The following is a 22,143-nucleotide window of genomic DNA, read 5'->3' on the forward strand; positions in this document are numbered from 1 at the left end:
CCCGAATTTGGGGGCATCGTGGATTTTCTACAAAACCCTTCTGTAAGAACTTCTAGCATTGGATGCTAGGTGGGGCCCACCATGATGTTTGTGCGAAATCAACCCGTTCATACATTTTGCAAGCTCATTTTAGATCATGATACAAAAAATAAAGGGGATCCAAAGCTCAAGTGGGTCACACGAGAGGAAATAGTAGAAATTCAATGACCACTATTGCAACATTAGTATGGCCACAAAAGTTTTGTATCAGCCCAAGTATTTTGTCTTTTCACTTCATCCTAGTGTTCATGACCTTATAAACGGTTTGGATGGCATATAAACATCAAGGTGGAGCCAAAGAAGGTTTTAACGGTAGGCATTTCTCTAATTTTCCCTCTCATGTGGCCCACTTGAGTTTCGAATCTGCCTCAGTTTTGGTCATGTGTCCTAAAATGAGCTCACAAAATGGATGGATGGGTGGATATCTCACTAACATCATGGTGGGCCCCACCTAGTATCCAAACTTCCTACAAAACCCTTTCTCAGGAAATTGGCATCTGCCGACCTTCCTTCTTTGCCACACCCTTAACTCACCCAAGATGGTGCAACCTTACCATGGGGCCCACCTTGATGTATATATTCTATATTGACTCTGTCCATCCATTTTTTCCAAATAATTTTAGGGCATTATAAAAAAATGAAGCAAATCCAATTATCAAGTGGACCATACCATAGGAAAGGTGGTGATTGACCATTAATGGGCCACAAAAATTTTGGGCCACATGAGATTTAGATCATCCTCATTTTTGGGATCATTCCTTAAAATGATTTGGAAAAATGAATGGACGGCATGGATAAAACACATACATTATGATGAAGGCCACACAACACCATCCAATAGCTAAGGGGTATTGACATCATCGATACGCAATCCGAATCCACCAAGGTGGGTGGGACCCCTAACTATGGGGCCCACCGTGATGTATGTGACTACATCCATGCCTTCCATCCTTATTGAAAGGTCATTCTTAGACATGATCCAAAAAATGAAGCAGATCCAAATCTCATATGGACCGTAGTATAAGAAATAGTGGTAAATAACCATTAAAAATTTCTAACGGGCTACAAAAGCTTGCATTATGATGATATTTATGTGGTCTCTTCATCCAGGTCTTTTTTACCATATCAATAGATTAGATGGCAAATAAACATTCTGGTGGAATCCATGAAGCTTTTAATGGTAGAGATTCAATGAAGATTGTTTCATATGGGTAAATGTGTCAAATTAAATTTCAAATATTTCAAACGTTAGTTAACAAACTAGTTGTTCTAGATTCACTATTAGTTTTCTGACTTCAAATTCAAACTTTAGATTTAAATTTTAGATTTGGCTTCGGACTTCAGACTTCAGATTTAACAAACATGCCCTTAGTGCAAGTCTTACCTTTATCTGTTATTTACATTTCATAGTGTAAACCTTTACCTTTACCTGCTATTTACATTCCTTGATGTAATCTGTAATAATAATCAAATAGTTGTTAACTTTAGTTATAATATGAGTCTACGCTCATATGTTGGATTTAGTTCGAGTATTAAGTGAAGTTCTCCATCCAAAGAGGCATTCTGCAGTTGTTCTCCACGACTAACTGAAAGAATTTCCTTTTTATTTTATTTGTACTGAAGAGAAAAAAGTCCTTTTATACGAAAGGCAAAGGTGTGATCCATTTTCAGAGGTCAAACCCCATCCTCTAACTATCGCCTAATCATCTTAAGCAATATTATGCAAGTAGTTAAATAAGTAACCGATCTTATTAGAACTCAGTCATATACGGTCGATTTCTAATGTATCTATTTATCATAGCACTTGAGGTCATAATTGTTCGGTTTGAATTGAGTTGCACATTCAATTCTGGCACGCCCACATTAATCATGTGACTAATTTTGAAATCGAACCACAACAAAAGTTTGGCACACCCGGTGGGACTCTCGTCCTACCCTATTGGTGCGGCATTGCCAATCGACCGATCTAAAATATGAACAGAAGAAGCAATCGAATTGTCGGGGCCGAACCCTCGACACCAACCACACCACCTTCAAGCGGGGAAGTGGCGGTTCAAGTGTCTCCCGAATTATTAAATCTAAACAATATCTCGACACTCAGTCTTGCGAACCAGGAGGAGGCATTAACCTCTCGGACCGCATCTCTTAAAGAGAAAATGGTCAGACTCCAGGATGTGCAAATGAGTATTTAGCACGTTCAAGAGTATGGGAGAGCTCAGACAGAACTCGTATACGCTCAAGCCAAGCAATTCCATTTTCAAATTGACAGTGTGAATCGATGGATGGCTAACCAGAACAAAGTCATGCACTGATTGCTGGTCATTGTCACTGAAAGAGCCCTTATGATAACACTGTATAATGTTGAAGGAAGTTCTATCGATTACATGTCTCAGTCGCTACCAATACCTCCCCTTTAGGAAAGCTTACCTTCTATCCCAATGTAGGAAGGGCGGAATGCTCCATTACATGCCGAGTTCAAGTGGCCAAAATGCGAGATCTTGAATTTTGTTCCCGAAATTCAAAATCAGGGTTTGCAGGGAGGACAACCTTTCTAGCATTTTTCTAAAAATCAGTTATTTCATAAGGGACAAAACTGAATGTCCTGATCCACCGTCCATGGTTAAACGACAGTGGATAGATCACGACCAGATCATATAAATGGTGCAAGAGCATGCAGGCCAAGTTATCAGCCATAATACCATAAGCCATATCTCGAGTGGATTAAACAACAACACTACTTGCCAAGGAACTATCGACTAGATTTTACCCTATTCGTGGAAGACCCCAATCAATTGACCATCGAGCACGTAGGTTAGTTTACTATGCAGTGCAGTGAACTAGTTAATAATGAATATCACAAGTTACAATTGTTTGGTCATTCATTGACGGTAGCTGTCTTTACTTGGTACTCCAACTTACTGCCAAACTTAGTCCATACCTAGCAGGAAATGGAGGAGAAATTCCATGCCCAGTTTTTTTTTCCAAGGATAGGGAAATGACTATGGACGATCTCGTACATTTTCAGCAATTGCCCAGGGAATCTTGTGAGAGTTACAACACTCAATTCAAAAGAACGAAAAGTCGGTGTAAGGTTGTCACGATTGAGGCTGAATTCATACAAATTGCACAAGACGACCTAAAATACAAACTCCATAAGAAGTTCATTGGAATAGAGTTTGCCAATTTATATATTTAACTAGGAAAGTTTCTAGGTATGAGGAGCTTGGTAAAAGAATGCATCAATCGAAACATATTATCACGGACCCAACTACGAGGTCACGATTGTCATAGTGGAAAAAAGCCACTCATTTGCTCAACGTTGGTTAAGGAGGAAACAACTACGCCGACCACATAAAAGGCCCAGAAGATATAAAGCCCCGATATCACCTAGGCCAATGAGATATTTGAGATACTATTAATATGAAAGTTCATTAAAGTTCGCAGTAATCACAAAATACACACGTTCGATGAATTAAAAAGATAGAATATTGTAAGTGGCACAGAACACATTCTCACTCTGCTAATAAGTGTGTTGTGTTTAAGAACGTCATTAAGGACAACATCGATCGTGGACTGTCGAAATTCCTGAAAAGGGGGAAGAAGCAGTACTAATAGATATTAACCCATTTTCACCTAACTTGTATGTCAACAAGGTTATAATGATCCTGAGGAGATTAGATCAACCAAGGTAGAGGGATGATATTGGTCTAGGTCATTACCTTGGTACACTGCAATGACCAAGATCAAGACAGTACCAGTCTGATACAGAAACTGTAACTTCCACATGACAATCATGATCAACGCAAAGCAGCAGTCGAGCCTTATCGATGTACTAGAATGCCCTAGGTCATGGAAATCCCAACTCAACTAGTAAGGAAGTCAAACATGTAAATCTAAGACAGACAGATAGGAGAGACATTGATCGACCATGGAAAGCATTCACACCCCTCGATTGCTGGGTTCAACGGAGAATTCTGAGTCAAAGGATGGTCAAGCCTCCCCTGACTCAGAGGGGATTCTAAAAAATGATCATGCATCCCAAATTCCCTACAACCCTTGAAGCAATGACTCAAACACAGAAGCACCAGTGGTAATGGCATCAAGCATCCATGAGAAGAGAATCAGCAGAGTTGAGAATACATCTTGGCCAAGGGCAGTGCGGTTACGACTATTCTAGGGGATTCCTCAATTGAAGCAACAGTTGACTGTGAACATGGTCGAGGAAATTCTGAAGCCCGTCATTCACGACCAGGTCATGGAAGATGGTGTCCAGCCAAATAGTACTGTAAAATTAAACAATATTAGCGATTGTGATGATTTATTCGAATATCTCAGCAATGAGCAGTTTTCGAGGGATAATCTACTTGTGAAACCCGTATCCTAACACGCACTGTTCCGTATGCTTCCATGGTCCTCCCGGTCGTATTTTGGTGACCCGCGATCTGTTATCGGCATTTATAGGTGATCCTGAGTCATGTCCCATATATCAGAGTCAGCTCGACCTAAGACTTATATCCCTGCAACCGCACCATCGGCGCTGTTTCGATGCCGCGTCTCGCGCGCTGAGGCGATAGCCGGGCCAGGAGATGTGAGCCCGTGTTCAATTCGAGGAAAATGTCACGTATTGCTAATCCCAAGAGAATCCATCACATCAATCCCATCAATCATTCAATTAAGTACACATCACTCCCATCACTCACACCCATCCCTAAGTACAATTACCCATCCCCAAAGTCAACTCTCTCTCCACCCATCACTGCCCATCACTCACCCATCACTCCTCTTAAAACCCTCTCTCTCTCTCTCTCATCTCTCTCCCTCATTCTCCGAGCAACCCACGTCCAACATTTCCATGGGAGAGAGGAGAAGCTAGTGTGGCCCACCTCCCTACCACTCAATCCCACCATGCAAAGACCATCTCCACCATTGAAATGCATCCCTTGGAGCTATAGGATGCATTGATGGAAGAAGAAGTCCATGATCAAAGGTGGGTGATCTACCATTATTTTCGATTTTAAGGGCCTACTTGTTGTGGGACCCACTTGATGTATGCCTTGTATAAGGGAGGGCCCAATAGTGGCGGGGTCCCTTCCCTTCATGTCTCTCTCTCTTTCTCTATCTTTTTATTGATGGCCCACCTTAGTGATGGATGTATTCTATCCACACCATCCACCACATGTTGACCCACCCGGCAGTCCATTAGGACGGGTTTGATTGTAGGAAAACTCATATATCGCTTGATAAGTGGAGTGGCCCATTAGTGTGGACCCCACCATAAATATATGTGTTTCTTAGGTAAAACACAAACGTTAGTTGATCTAGATCTCTGGTGAGCCACACCACATGGACCACCCTGCTGCATGTGATACCCAAAATGTCCATCCAACATCCAGACTCTCTGGATGTTGGGTGAGTTAAGGTTATAATATATTATATTATATAATCAATAAGTTATAGTATAATATAATATAATATAATATTATATTATATTACATATTTCAGATTGATTGAAGACCAGGTGGGCCACACTGACGTGGACCCCACCTGATATATGTGTTTCATCCATGTTGTCCACTGTCCATTAAGGGACGGCGAAGCCCACTTGTTATACGCATTATATATTCACTACCAGCAGCGAGGGAATATTAGAAATATCAGCTGGATGCACAAATATTAGTGGCCCACTCATGTAGACCTTACCATAATGTATGTATCCGATCCACATTGGCCAACCTTTTTCCCAGCTCATTTTAAGCGTTGAGCTAAAAAATAAAGCCAATCCGAATCTCTGGCAGGCCATAATGTAGAAAATAATGGATTTTGGTGATTTGAACTGTTAAGGCCCGCTGTGATGTTTCTATACACCGAAAAATATTGTATATTGGGCTCGTTAGATCTATTATGAGCCGGGGAGACCAATAGTCGGCATGGATCCCCCTGATGTGGGCCCCACCTATGAAAAACCTCACAAAAACAAAAAATAAAAATAAAAATATATATATATGGGACGCTTTTGCTGCCAGCATCCTCTGGAAACTTCAGCAAGCAGCGTCCTTACTGCTCGTTTAAGGGTGGGATTGTGGGCCCCACCACAGGCCCCATTACTATGTATGTTGTACATCTACACCATACATTTGATGGGTCCCCTTTGGAAACTGGGATTCCCCAAAAATCAGCCGTACATGGGGCTCAAGTGGTCCACACCACCAAAAGTAGTAGTGGATTGAACGTCTACCATTGAAACCTTTTTGGGTCACGAAAATTTTGGATCTTTATGAAATTTATTTTTCCTCTTATTTCAGGACCTTATGGTCAGATTGGATGGAAAATAACGTTATGGTGGCCCCACGTGGGACCCCCCTATGTGGAAACGGACTGGCTAGTGTACCTTACACTAGATAAATAGCTGTTGTACTGACACAGCAAGTTCTATGGGTTTGACCCAGACCGTCCGTCTATCCCTCTAGTGGGCCACATGTGTGAGACCCACCCTGATACATGTATTGTATCATCCATGTTGTCCACGTGGGACCACCTTGATATTGTGGTCCATCCACATCGACGTCCGTGGCCCCCACAATAATGTATGCATTTCAGCCACGCCGTCCATCTATATGGGACCCACCAAACATACATGATTTATCCACACCGTCCAGCTATCTGGACGGTGGATACCCACTGTGATGTATGATCTTATTTACACCGTCCATCCATTTAATTGGGATGGGCAGGATCTTTGAGTAGCCACCTTGATGTATCTATTCTATATTCACTTCGTCCATATGTCGGACGGGTGAGGCCCACCTTAAGATATCTGTATATCCATACCGTTCACATGGAAATCCCACCTGTGATGTATATTTGAGGCCCACTTGCGATGTATTGAGGCCCATGTGTAGGGCCCACCTATTGTGTATTTGAAGCCCGTGGGTCGTGGCCCGATGTGATGTATTTACAACCCATGAGTTGTGGCTCATCGTGATGTATTTGAAGCCCATTTATGAGGCCCGTAGTGATGTATATGCGTCACAGGTATGCGGCCCATAGTGATGTATATTAGGCCCATGTGATGCGGCCCGACGTTTTGTATATGAGACCCATATGATGAGGCCCAATGTGATGTATTTACGGCCCATTGTGATGTATTTTTGGCCCATATGTCGTGGTCCATTGTGATGTGTATTGGCCCATTATTGCGGCCCATCGTGATATAATTTCAGCCCATATGGCAAGGCCCAACGTGTTGTATATGTAGCCCATGAGTGAGGCCCATCATGAGGTGTATTAGGCACTTGAGAGAGGCCCATGGTGATGTATATTGGGCAATTGTTGAGACCTTGGACCATTATATGTTTGGCTCTATGCGGGCCACTCCTTGGGAGCAATGCTGGTTAAATGTCCACATTAATAGGCAATGATGGTTTAATGTCCTCATTGTGATCTTCCCTTAGGCCCTTTGTTAGGCCGATTCTTATTGTCAAGGCAAATTCCGATTATCGAGGCTGATTTCGATTGTCAAGGCCGATTCCGATTGTCGAGGCCGATTCCGATTGTCGAGGCCGATTATCGATGCCAATTATTGGTGCCGATTGTCAATACCAATTATGAGTATGTGACAACATAGCATCATGTACACACCCATACGCATCATCTACATGTTTATTATGAGATGTGATTGACCATTGCATATGTCATTGGGCAGGTTGTTATGAGACTCCCTGATGGGCGGAGATTGTTTCACATGAGCGCACGGTATGCGCAAGATTGATGCATGACTGGATTGTATGACTCATGCATCTTACATTGTGTGTTGTGATTATTATACGTCCTAGCAACATCAAGGTCGTAGCCTCCACAGGCATGTCGTGGATGGCTAGATAGGACACTGGAAATGTTTGGTTCGACCATCTGGGCACTTTGGATATCCGTGGGTGAAAGTCTCTAAACCTCCGTGGCCAGGAAATGCCCCAACGTCTAGACCGAGTGGATATATGAGCGCCCGAGTGCCGAATACCAGTAGGTCGCGTCTCCCACTGTGTCGTGGTCGGTTGGAAGGGGGTGTGGCCTTATCCGCTTGAGTGAGGGTGTTGTAAGTTAGGCTGAGTTTGACCAACTCCCAAATGGGTCCACTATCGACAAGCCGGGTAGGCATTAGTACACTATTGGCAGGTGGGTAGTGAGGTCTTTTTCACTCACTGGGCTATGTGGCCAGCCAGGGCGGTAGCCAGCTTGGAGTGTACTAGACCCCGGTGATGATCCTAGAGATGTACAGTAATGATTTGTGGAGCAAGAGTTGCATACTCAGCATTATGTTCATCATTCATTCACTATCCACTCGGGCTGGTGATGCGTAATTAATCGTTATGTGTACTTTCGTAATAACTAGGATTTCAATTGGGGCGCGCGACTAACAAGAGATAAGGAGCTTACCACATCGAGTCTATCTATCCAAATTTAGGTATGGGACTGGTTTAGATAGAAGTCCTTTATAATAGGCCCCATAACCTGCGATACCACGTACTATCATCCTGAATTCACACTATAGCTTGGTCATTTCATTCGCATCACATATTACATATTGCATTACATCCTCAGCATATGGCATTCCGGGTTGCTATATTTCTGTATTATAATAATCTAGATGAGGTTGATGGTATTTGTAACGTCTCGAAAAAATTCTTACAAAGACCCGAGTACCACCTCAGGCAGAAATCGCTAAAGACTAAATCCTTTAGAAAATAGACGAGAATTAACTAAGAGCTAAACTAGATCACCTGTGACATTAGCACTAACAACTTTAAATATAAACTGCAAGACCCATCTCAAAACCCTACGTTACCTAGCAGAATCGTAAACGCTACGTTACCTAAAAACATATGATCCATCTCAAAACCCAGTTGTTCTCGGGAGCATCATGTAACTCTGTATCGGACCTGGACCGCGCGTCGAAAGTCTGATTACCCCAAAACTATACAATTATGACTGCCTTGATGGGCTTGACAATCACCTCAGAAATCAAGTCTTAATAATATCCAAAAACGTACAACTTGAACCCGGAAGCAAAGTGTGTGAAAAACGCGAATATCTTTAGGAAATGAACAAAACTTAAGTGAATTGAGTTGTTTGCTTGCGGGGCAAATATAAGGATTCAGACTGTTAGAATCTAACCCAATTACACCCTCGGATCAAGAAAAATTTCCAACGCATGCCAGTGCACTTGTGGCCCCGATCGAGTACCGGTGAGCGTTGAACTGAAACTAGTCCCCTGCAAACTAATCTAATTAGACCGAGATCTTAACCTGGCATAGATCTAATGTCTAGGAGCTTACTCCCGACCGTATGCAGAAAGGGGTCTCCAAATGTGCTCCGTTGGATCGAAACGGCCACTCCTTGGCTATAACCTAAGTATACCATGGCCCTGGGGCCATTCCTATCAGTTCTGGGCCTATATAAGGGCCTTAAAACCTCTCTCTCCCTTGCCATACGAATTTTGAAACCCTAGGAGAGAGGAGAGCAAAGAGAGAAGGAAAGAGAGAGAAAGTGAGAGAGAAAGCGGGAGAGAGTTCCTGGGATTCGATCCCATCGCTCCACGTGTTGAATTGGCCTGTCTGTATCGCTATATCGGCGATTCTAATCCTGTTGTAGGGTAATAAATCCTAACCCTAACCTGTTTTAGATATCCAAATAGAGCTAATGATGAAATAGCTAACCTATTTCATACTATAGGTTGCCGTTTTGCAGTAGACAAAGACTTAGTGTTTAAACTGAGTTCGTTACGAGTCTACCGATGAAAGGTGCGGACTATAAATGTTTAAGTTATGGTTTTTAAGGCTTTCAATGTCAGCAATGATTTATGTCTGACTTGATTGCTATCACATATGCTTAGATACGATGTTTTCTGCGTATTACACATATATATACACTATATTGATTATAATGAAATCCATGTGTTTGTTGAAATGTTTGAATGAATATGAAATTTGGATTTGTGCTTGCTATGATTATTAATTGTAAGTACATGATTGTTGTAGGTGTGACAACTCCTTTGAGAAAGGACTTGCCATAATATATGTTATAACCAATATATTACATGTATATTGATATGTGTAGTCCAAGTGTTTGATAAAATACTTGAATGAGAACATGCTTGTTAAAATGTATTTGACGAGGGAGTTGAGATGGGATTCTCAATTCCCTTATCTATAGCTACAGTTTCCTTTATGTAACCTATCTTACTATTATGTGATTTGTGGATGGAATACCTATGTATGTTACATGTACACTATGTGTTAGTAAAATGCTCAAATGAGATTTATATTTGGATTGGTTGTCACATGTTGTCTTTGACTATCACATGTGAATGCTATTGTTTTGAAGTGTGATTAGGGCTACGATGTAGTCCAGGCGATCGGCAATGGTTTACGATCAGAGGCTGAACTGTTCTAGCCATGTTGGACACGTTCCGATGAATTTGAGTCATACGGTGATTATCGACAGTGGTTAGGCCATGCGGAGTGCTTACGCGCTCCATGTTGATTAACTCAACGTACGCTCATACTAATCAAGCTTGTCAAGTAACCCGATTGGCCCAATGTATGTTCACCATGTATGGACGCTACTGCTTGAACCTAAGTTACCAACTTACCAATGTGAGCCCGTTTAACCTTGGTACCTCGATCCACTAAGACTCATGAACTAGGCATGGTGGTATGGGACACCGTGATCGAGCTATCAGCCTACGCTGGGGCGACGAGCCTCCCCATAGTGACCAGTGAGCAAACCAAACTCATGAGCCGAATACAGTGGTATGGGACACTGTATTCAAGCTGTCGGCCTACGATCAGGTGACGAGCCCATAGTGACCTCGAGTATACACTAGGTCTATGTAGAGGTGACGAGCCTTTCCGTAGTAAACTATAGTATAAACCAAGCCTGAGCTGAGGTGACGAGCCTCTCCGTAGCAACCTGGAATTGTCTATCGTATGTGACTTCTAGGATTGACGACCCTAGATGGGTTAATGTTTGGGTCAATGATATAAAGAAAGGTACCTTAGCTTCCCAATCCTGTTGTATGAATATGCTTATCTAAGAACTTGGCTAATCACGCACATGCATCGCATTGCATGTGCCTTTGGGGTTGGAGTTAAGTACTGAGGAAGGGGTGCATGCCACGATCGTGAGATGATGTCGCAGAGGGAGTGCAGGTGAGGGCATACATCATTATTACATATCATCTTTGCATTAACAAGAGTACTTAGGACATGAGTGTTGTACTGCTTTATCATTACTGCTTGACTGAATTGATAACATATTAACCTTTGCTTTATAGCTCCACTAAGTTGATCACTCACTCTCACGTTCTGGGACGATATTTAAACACCAACCAGACTTGAGGAGGAGTTCTCCTACATGCAGTTATCAGGCAGGTCTAGGTAGGCCATGTTCTGATTGACGGGGATCACTAGGATGTTGACTAGATGACATTACACATTTTGTATATATTGAAATTTTGTATGTAATTTAGGTGACCTGGTAACATGATCATACTCAAGAGACTTACAACCAGTTTATATAGTTTATATATCTATCAAAGTCTTCCGCTTGCGTAACTCAACGGTCTATGGAGTATGATATGCTATTTTGGTATAATCCCACTTATGTTTAATGCACTAATACGGACAACATTTAATCATCATTATCTATGTTACATAAGTGATATGTTAGAACTCAGGAGTTGGGCTCTTGCTCGACCCCCGATTTTCAGGGCAATACAGTATTCGTAGCTCTTCCGAATTGTATATTGTATTGCATCCTTGATATCTCATATTTGGTTCATTGTGTTTCTATATTACATAGTCGATTTATATTACTTTCTCAGTATATGACATTGGCTTGCTATGTATTTACATCGCATATCCTGGATGAGGTTAATGATATCTTTATGGACTTGTCAGTATTTCTGCTTACTCTGATATCGTATAATTCATGATCTTACCAGTATTTTTGATATGGTATGATTATGGCATTATATTAAATACTTGGCACTTACCTTGTGCACAGACTTACACCACCCTCTAAGCTTTCTATAAGCTTATGCATGATAGATGTGTGCAGTGATGTTAGGTTGCAGCAGTGTAGAGCTTAGAGCATGTAGCTAACTTCTGGAGCTTTGATTTTGACATATGTATTTCCCTTTCAGCATTGTATTCAAATGTTTATATTAGTGGATATGTGATGATGATGTTGCCTTTGTGATTTGGGTAAACTTATGGTTATGCTTCTTACGAGATAAATGTACATTGAAAAATCCTCCTTGCAGGATCCCAAGATCGAAACTTGGCATATGGGCACTGGGAGTCGAGAATGGGGTATTACGGAGGCTGTCGGCACCGAATTCGACTATCAGGATTCCTGTGAATCTGATTTTCGGGTTTGGAGCGTGACGCTGCTGATTGAGAAACTAATGGCAACAACTGAAGTGTTTGAGGTATTGTCACTCACTTTCAAGCAAGTGAAGGCAACTATAATAGCTAATTAGGGTGCCAAATATTCTGATATATGTGTTAATGAGCACCACGGCTTGAAAACATTTGGGGGGGAGGGGGGGGGTAATGTCTACGTTTGGAAATTATTTTCAAATCATTGCCACCCATACATTTTGATTGCAGCATGATGCTCACCCTTCCATCTAGTTTCCAAGCCAGACTGTACCCAGTCAAATGGTGGGCGATGTGGAAGAACTCCATCCCCCCCCGGCAATACAACATACTTCTTTTCCTCTAAAAAATGGGATTGAAGAAGTACCAAGAATGAACAAGATACTATACGTAAATACTATTACCATGGAATCACTCATGACATGACTTAGCACATTAAATGTTGTATATATTCACTCATCTCGAGGGCTGCTCAGTCACCAGAATCTTAGTTGATAATTGGGTCGTTGTTAATTTTCTCTCGACAAGAATGATACCAAAATTGGAAAAAATTGCGACCAATCTGATTTCGTCTAAGGTGACGGTTAGTAACTTCACCGAACATATCACCAACACATGTAGCAAACTATCGGTCGACTTGACCATAGGCACTTGAAGAGTATAGGTCTCGTTCTTTGTGGTCAATACATCATCCAGTTACAACGCATTACTTGGGAGGTATTGGATCCATTCCTTTGCATGCATACCATCATCCCTACATCAATTCATAATATTTTGGAATTAAGATAAAGTTGAATAGGTCTTTGCTATTAGCAAGCCATTCCTAGCTACCTCAAACGCGATTGAGGCTTATTACTATGGAGACGAAGTGGGATTGATTCACTTTATGGGGAGAAACCAACATGGACGACAACTGGAATATTTGTAAAAAAGAACTCGGGTAGCATTGTGCGAGACATTGCTGTCATAATTTGTCCGATCGATAACCTACTGAGGGACATTTTACCTTCTCAGTAGGTTCCACATTGTACCATCAAAGAGGTCCCATCACCAGTACACTGAGAGATGGGAAGCAAACGAATGATTTCACGGTTAGAATAAAAAGTTTTGAAGAGAGCATGAAAAATGTTAATAATGCTTGCTTTGTAAATCTAGCTGACATGATTGTTTTCACCGATGAGGATGAGATAGACATGGAAATAAAGTAAGCGCCCAAAAAAATAGGAACCGAGAAGGACCCGAAGCCAACTTTTATCAGTAGGTTGCTAAACCGCAAGATAGATTTGAGGTCACTGGTTTTTTTGGAGAGTTTATCGATTGTTTCGCGTGGGATTAGATGCAAGGACTAGATCGAAGTCTAGTCGAGTATAGATTACCAATAAATGAAGGTTATCGACCTCACAAGTAACCATCTAAGAGGATGACAACAGAGGTCACGCAAAAAATAAAGGAAGAGATCGAACAACTACTAAAGGCCGATTTCATCATGCCTATTAAGTATGCTGAGTGGATCTCGAATGTGGTCCCAGTCGTTAAGAAGAATGGTTAGTTGCGAGTATATATTGATTTTAGAATGTTAAATTTAGTAACACCAACGGACAAATACCCAATACCTGTATCCGATCATTTGATCAACCGGGCAGCCGAGCATTAGATGGTTTCTTTCATGGATGGACATTCTAGTCATAATCAAATATACTTCGCAATGAATGATGTGCTGAAAAAAGCATTCAAGTGTCATGGGCCTTTGAGAACCTATTGTTGGATAGTCATGTTGTTTGGGCTCAAACTTCCTATAAATAGAAAACTTAGGGTTTCATTTGGAACTTTTGCTAAGAGATTCCAAAAGTAAGTTGTTTAGAGCTTTACGCCAATTTGAAAGATGATCTATACATGGGGCACCATTGCCCATGCAGAGAGGGCACATGCTCCTGCATGGGGCAACACTACACGACCCACCGTTGCCAGCACACGAGCTGGATTGCCCTATGCTTGACTACCTTAACCCAAGTGTACATCATGTGCGTTCCTTCAACATGCCTGCATGTGATGTGTTATGTATTATGAGGGTTTTACCTTGCTGCCAAAACTTTTGGATCTGTGCATGCCCCCCTTCTAAGGGGAGATACTGCTGAACTTTTCCTAGGCAAAAGGCCTTGAAAATAGCTCAATATGAAAGAGTTTGCATGTGGATTAGGTGAGTCGGCACATGTCAACAACATATTGGCACGCAGCCTTGGGAGTGTCTATGAAACCTCATGCTTGGCTTATGCACTGTTGGGGTGTAAGAAGTTGCTTGCTCGACTTAGACCCTACATTGATGCATTGTTTCTTCATGCCAGTGCCTCCGAGGCCTATACACGCTATGCTTCCTATGGGAAACTCTACTGGATTTTCTATTAGGGAAAGGTATAAAATGATTGAGTTCATAGTGTCCAACTTACACTAGGCACACACTTTGCACACAACCTACCCAGGCTATTGAAAGTCTTCACACGAAACAGCTTAAGTCGACACACACCTGTGCACAGAGCCATTCAAGCTTGCTCCCTTCCATAGTTTCTAGCAGTGTTATATCCACTTCAAGTCATTATTTGACAAGTAAATGAGATTCAATTCGGATTATGATAGCTCATTGAAAAGCATAAGGAAATCCCTTCCAAACAAGTTTTGAACCACCTCAATTTGACTTCAAATGAGAGAATTATGATAGTTCTATCTAAATTGTGCAGTGTAATCAACATAACCAAAGCACCTTGGCCTACCAAGGCAATAAGTGGCATGTGCACATGGCCATACAATAGCGGGCCTAGCACACCTTGCCTACTCAATAATTCATCAAATAAGCTTTTGGACAAGCCTGACAACATCTCATTCCTTTTCAGGATAAGAGAGATATAAGCCATTCATCACAAGCATGCTAGCCCATACATGGCACTGTGCGTAAGCTACTTTCTGGTGACTTCTCACCAACTCTCATTTACACAATTAACCCATGATTGAAATGATTTAAAGAATGTCGGAAAACCTAAACATTCCCATTTCCAATAGTATAAACTACACCCAATCCGATACTAAACAAATCATCTATGGATGAATAAAGAGATCATTCAAATGTAGTCTTTAATAGTGCAAATCTAACCTGCTAATTTTTCCAATCTGAGCTACTCATATGTGCATTTCAAACCTACTCATTTATACCAATCAGAGCTACTAGTGCACTGATCATCTGAACCCATGTACCAAATCATCATGGTAACATCTTAGGCCCTCTTTATATATTAGATCTTTTCAAGGACCTTGAGGTGTCCTTAAGGCACCCATCTCACTTCTCTTGGTTGTTACACCCATCGAGCTTGTCAATACATGTCAAGCATCATGACTCTCAAGCCAGTTAGTTGCCTTTCTTTAGAGTCAGTGACAAGCTATGCCACATTATATAAGACTTCAGTAGTAAAAGCCCTCATATTCTGACTGAGTTTTACTTAGACATTACTTCGAATACTCAAACAATCATCATCACTTTATGGCCTTTCTAAGTCAACTCTATACATCATCATGCACTCGTCTTCATGTACATCTCATCTACCATTCATAACCTTAAGCTAAATAAAGATGATATTACTTGGCCCTGTCCTTGAGAAATGGAGGATTCCCTTTTATAGCCCACAATTGGCTATTTTATAACCTTCACTTGGCTTAAGCATGCAATCTCCTTAGAAGTCTGTGATCACTTAATACACTCACATCGATCATATACTAAATCTCACACTATATGTACAGTCATATGACATTTTGAGAATGGATAATTCTCAAGAAAGTTATAAGCTTCAATATTTGAATTTAGACTCCCTATCATATGGCTTTTGATCATAACTGATCTGACACGGCCATAGTATCTCTATATGTTATCATGTGATGCGCCCATGAGGTCAACATCACCTTAGATAATCTTGAGAACAGGTCAACTCTCACAAGTTAATAATGAGATTAGTTATATCGCTCATTGAGTGATCACTTATCTTCCAAACACCACCCAATGTTATTCACCCAAGCAGCGTATTATAGCCCATGTTGTAAAAATCACGCCTTAAAGAGACCAAAGTGATCCCTTTAGTAGTTAAAACTATCTTGCATAACATGTGTATATGCATCATGCACTGCATTACAGCTCATTGAGCCTTGCCTGTAATTAAGGGGCAGTATACCTCACACCTAGAGTGTACATGTATCTAGAGAATTAAAATAGCCCTTGATATACTTATCTCTTGTCTCTCATCTATTTATAAATATTTTATGGATGTCTATGAAAGATCCTGAACAAGCATTACATATTCCGTATATCATTCCAAATGCAATCAATAGTTTCACATGCATGTCTAGCATTTTGGCCTTCATAATATTTGGCTTACTCATTAACTTCAATTGTTATCAGGTGTGCAGTGCAATATCCAGAAAACATAACTTTGGTGACCATTGGGTGTGATATTCTACCTAGAGTGACTTTAGTCCCTCGAGTGTGCAATGCACTACTTGATAAAGAGATTGTGATGGGGTTTGAGTTTCAACCATTAGATTTTAGTCCTTTAAGTGTGCAATGCAATGCTAGAAAAAGAGATGTCAATACATTCTAAGTTTCGACCAATGGTTTTTTTATTAGGGATGACTTTAGTCGAAGCTCTTAGCCACATAAGTGGGCTTCTAGTCAGACTTGTAAACCTCAATTTAAGTGTCTTTAGCTTCTTGACTTCTATCCACGAGTAATGATGTCGAGTTGCTAACCATGACTAGCAAATGGCAGTGTTATTAAGTTCTTGACAGCGATCCGCAAGCATTAGTCTTTGGCTGAGGATTTTGACCTATTAAAACATGTGAGCATTTGGCACATTTTTAGATATGTATATTCATTATCTTTTTTTAATGAAAATAGATAGCAATTACCCTCTCGTCAAGAATATGTATACGTATTTGTCTCCTTTTTCCTACAATGGCATAGATCAAGTGAACATTATAGGTGAAACAAATGATGGGGTTATTCGTGTAGATATCCATAAGTAGAATCATGCATCACTCTGTATCTTACTATTGTGAGCGGGATTAAGCGTCGCTCTAATTATTTCCCAAGATAAGTGGAATTAAGCATCGCTCTAATTATTACCCAAGATAAGTGGAATTAAGCATCAGCTTAGGGTATGTACTTTATCCTCATGCTGGAGATTGAGTGTACAGACACCAAACACCAGTTTAAGTTTTTACAAAGTTTTGGAGCAAATGACTCATTGTAATTTTACTAGCATAATATTATGTCCCATCGTGTAGTCAACTATTGGTGCAGTATTTTTCATGCATTGAAGCAAGGCACTTTTCTCAGCTAAGTCTGAATTTTGGCTAAGTACGAGCCATTGCGTACCCACTAGTGCAACCACCTTGTTCACAACAAGCATGGTGTGGTGCCCTTTTGAATTCCTAAGGCATAAGTCTAGCAACCATCCATGCACCCCAAGAACAATGTAGTGTGGATCATAAAAGCTTAAGAGGTAATATCGAATGGATGTTGAATTGCCACGCCAGCAACGAGACCCACTCCAAGGAGATGAATTGGATGGTCGCCCATTAACACTTGGCACATCCACCCAAGACCACATATCTACCATGTAGACAGTTGTGGAAGGCCTAACCACACCATGAGGGTTGCACACAGTAAGGTCCTAAGGTCTATAAATACCCTTTGAACCCTCCTTATTTAGGCACTATTTCATTCCCTTCAAGACACTGAAACTATGTATCTCCTCTAAGAGACCCATGCAATGCCCTTAGCTGCGCATCAAAAAGAGGCTCTAGTGTTGAGATTGGCGTTGAATGGAGAATTACTCTTATAGTGGACCCACACACTCCTTGAGTCATCCCTTTGGAACTCCAATGTGAGCACAAGTGGTCATCTTACAGCTAGTGTGTCCTATGGGCCCGAGCAATGCCATTGGTGCCCCATGTTCTATGTATCTTCATGTATAAGCCTTTGTCCTAGACTATGCCTTACTTATGCAAGTACTTAATACCTTCAGAGATTGTGCTCCTTTGCACACCCCACCACACAAGTCATGCACCTAACAATCTACATTGCACTGCATTTCGACCATTGGCTTGACTCTTAACCTTCAACAAGGTGGCACACCCCAACTAGTCGTGCCACACCTCTGCGGCGCCAATTGACATTGCCTCTCGTAGGGCCCATTCATGGGCTTAGTCTTCGCCTTTCATACAATTTTGCCACCCTGGGGCCTATATCATACCGATTATGCCCTAAGATGTCTATGACCCATGGATAGGGAGCTTCGCTAAAAGTGTCTGCTTTATGAGGAAGGTTGCAAGCCATGCTCGCTTAATTTTGGACAAAGAACACTCAATTAGGATTACCCCTTAGCGCACACTCCGTACCGGTCATGCCATTGGAGCACAATAATTGCATCTCGTAAGGCCACCCTCGTGGAGCTTGGGTAACACCTCCATGAAGGGACCCGGGCAACACACTTCTTATCCAAGATAAAAGGGAGCACCTGCCTTACCCTTTTTTTTTATGTCTTGCATGTTATATCTTAAAATCAAGAGTATTTCCCCTCGAATGTAATTAGGATTGTGGTATGTCACAGCCTAGGATATAATTTGAATTCAAAATTTCAATAAAACTCATATTTTTTCTTATGTGTTCCTTCATGCATGATTTTAAAATGCTTTGTCAATAGTTTGTATATGCCTTTCCCTCAAGCAATCAAATACATCAATAATACACATAATGACATAACATCAACTTCCTACCAAGTTTCTTACCTCATCTATTTTCTTAATAAGGTTTGTAATCATGGCATTGTGGTCCTTTGGCTAATTAGAGTTTCGTTAACTCTGCCCCCCTGATTTTATTTCACTACCACCAATGAGCGGGTGATTGTAGGGTTTACCGTGGGATGTCCCCAATGTGGTCTATATCCTAAGTCCTCTGTGCTAGCTTTTTTCTACCTGGCATATTTTTTTAATAAAGTCCCATCTTTCAAATAGGGACTGCTATGGCATGTTTCATGTGTTCACAACTCTAATTCTTGTGGTGGCATAAATTCGGCCAGAGTAATCAAAGGTGAAAGATCCTACATCAAGAGGTCTCTCCTATTTGTCATTCCGCCTTTTCTTTTGCCTCTTCTTTGCTATGGACGTTGATATCTCCTGATAACCCCTAACAAAAATGTACTTAGTTCTTTGGCTAGACGATATTGGTTCTCTCGCTTTTAATAAGCGATTTGTTTGGTATGGCATTACTGGTTACACATGCAACTTTTGCTAATCATAATTTGTCATGATTTGCAATCTGATGTTGATTCTTTTGTTAAAGAGCTTGGAGATGTATATTAAATAAGTAGGATTAAAAGTGTAGTCCCAAGTGAGTGTGTACGTAGTGAACAGACTATAGAGACATGGCATAGGCAGTTGCCCTCTTTCACTATTTGTCCTTATTGTCAAAGGCAATATATCCTTTGCTTATCATCCCTTGTAATATATCCTTGTGGGTGTAACAACTTTGGGTCTTGTGCCCAATCATTAAGTGATAGTAACTACAATTTAGGTCTTTAATTTTGTCAACCTCATTAGGGCGTCATGGCTCTAATAGTTTAATGGTCTCTTCTACAACCAACTGCTTCATCACAAGCATGAGATCTTTGACAAGAAGGTGTATTCCTAGTCTTGCTGATCTCATCTTGGCCTCTTATCCATGTTCAAAGCTTTTGAGCTATTGGCATGAGAATCAGGTTTGCCTTGCTCTTTCTTTTCTTTTTCGATCATATTTGAAGCAACAGGCTTGCCACTATTATGATGTGGCTTGTCTTAGTGAGGAAGAGCACCCTAGAACACTTGTTCGATTGCTTGGCCTTTCGTAGACAAGTCCCAAAAAGTAAGGATGCTTAAACCTACTAAGTCAAAAACCACTTCATAAAGCATGTATGTTATACACAGCTTGACCTTCTCATCTTCTTATGGGAGTTGATGGCATATGATCCCCAATGATCTCCATCGAGCAATGTATTCTTGCACTGTCTCACTTTAGCATTGCTTTATTAGGGCAAGATCAACTAACGTGATATCTCACTCTAAGGAGAAAAAGTTGACCAGGAACATCCTCTGCATTTGCTCCCAAGATTGGACACAATCAAGTTCTAGAGAAGCATACCACCTAAATGCCTTTCCGATTAAGGAGTAGATAGTATCACAATAAAATTCTTATAGCTATGAGGAAATGAATTAATGTTATTCTAATTAGCCAGCGTCATTGCATTTCTAGAAGCTAGACACTTATAGTTAATGGGAAATTGAATGTCCTCAAATTAGTGGGGATAGGATTTTGGATATGAACTTTCCTTTTCTGTTGCAATCTTTTTCTTAATGGACCACAGCTCAAATCTTTTTGAGTGGCCATGGGAACAGGCGTCAGGGTGGACCCATGCGATATGATCCCTCGATGTTGTTGTGTTGGAGCACTTTACAGAGGTATAGGTAAGCCATCTAGTGCCTGGTTTGGGTCATGGTCAAGCTTCATATTTTTACTTATAGGAGGGGTAACTGATAAAACTATTATATGAGCAAAAGAGGCTAAAATGCATTGTAAAGCTTACTGTAGTCATTGTCATGAGAAATAAAATTTACTATACGCATAAGATATGTGGGGTCCACCATGATGTACCATGAGAATCCGCTCTGACCATCAGTTTTAGAACTTCACAATAGAACAGAAGTCCAAAAATGAGGAAGATCCAAAACTCAAGTGGACCACACAATAGGAAAGAGAAAATGGAAATATCCATTATTGAAACCTTCTCGGAGCCCACCATGATGTTTATATGCCATTAAAACCATTGATGATGTTATTCCCCCTAGGAGAAATTGAATAAAAAACATCATCTTAATTTAAAACTTTTCTGGATAACACTATTGACCAAATTTCCAATTTTCTTGGAAGACTTTGCTTTCCAGCTGTTGCTTGGCATATTTGGAAAGAGAGGAATAACTGAATTTTCAATTCTAAGCGCAACCCAAAGAAAGTCATTTTTATATTTATAATCTCATGTCTAAGAGTTAAAATCATCTTCCTTTTTTTCCCTTTGATTAGATCAAAGGCTCCTAGCTCTCTTTCTACTGCTTGGGATCTTCTTACTTCATAGTCCACACCCCATCCCCCAACCCCTCGAAGTCTCCACACTGATAGAGATAGGCCACATTGGATGCATGCCTGTGTCGAGATTAGTGATTCTAAAGTTGGTCTCCTTTGTTTTTCCCTTCATTTCAAGCAATCTTAGGAATAATCTCTAATTATAACATGCATGGGCATTCAGATAAATGCCTTCGAATTTGTTTCAAGGCATGATTAAGTTTAATTCTACTAATCTTGCAGGTGTCAGCATCCAAGTCTACAATGTGAGTAGTAATGATTCATCACCATGGATGGTAGTTTGGTCATCGCCATAGGCAATAGTAAGATGTATCATGAGATGCCATCAGGTATCACTTGGTCAAATAAATTACCATTATGATTGAAATTAGGCTTCACTCGTTCAAATTACTATTGTGAGTGGAATTAGGCATCACTCATCCATATTACTATAATGAGTAGAATTAGACATCACTCCTT

Source organism: Magnolia sinica, chromosome 7 (assembly GCF_029962835.1).
Source record: "Magnolia sinica isolate HGM2019 chromosome 7, MsV1, whole genome shotgun sequence".
NCBI classification, from domain to species: Eukaryota; Viridiplantae; Streptophyta; class Magnoliopsida; order Magnoliales; family Magnoliaceae; genus Magnolia; species Magnolia sinica.